The following is a 384-nucleotide window of genomic DNA, read 5'->3' as shown; positions in this document are numbered from 1 at the left end:
CGAGAAAACATCAAAAAATGCAGGGAATGCATGTTACGCCGCACGTTGCAGTCCAAGGAACAGAGTATTGGAAAAAGAGTTGCGGTGGCCAAAACACCAGCTGGATATCATGACAACGCCGTACAGAATGCTTCGCCCAATCGACTCTGCCGAGTCCCTGCATCCTCTCACCTTCGACGCGATCGCGTCGGGGGTGGCGCCGGCTCAAAGTCGTCATCCCCCGATATCTCATCATCACTGATCTCCACCGCTTTCTGTGACGCGGCCGCTTGCAAAAAGTTGAGCTTGGCCTGCCGTCCCTTGGCAGGCGCCCTTGCAGGCTGCGAGCGCTGCGCTCGTTTGGCCTGAGGCGCGGGATCATCGGCGAAAGGGTCATCGTCCATC

The sequence above is a fragment of the Verticillium alfalfae genome, genomic scaffold, assembly GCF_000150825.1.
Source record: "Verticillium alfalfae VaMs.102 supercont1.6 genomic scaffold, whole genome shotgun sequence".
NCBI classification, from domain to species: Eukaryota; Fungi; Ascomycota; class Sordariomycetes; order Glomerellales; family Plectosphaerellaceae; genus Verticillium; species Verticillium alfalfae.
The sequence above is the reverse complement of the archived record's forward strand: the minus strand, read 5'-3'. Positions refer to the sequence as shown.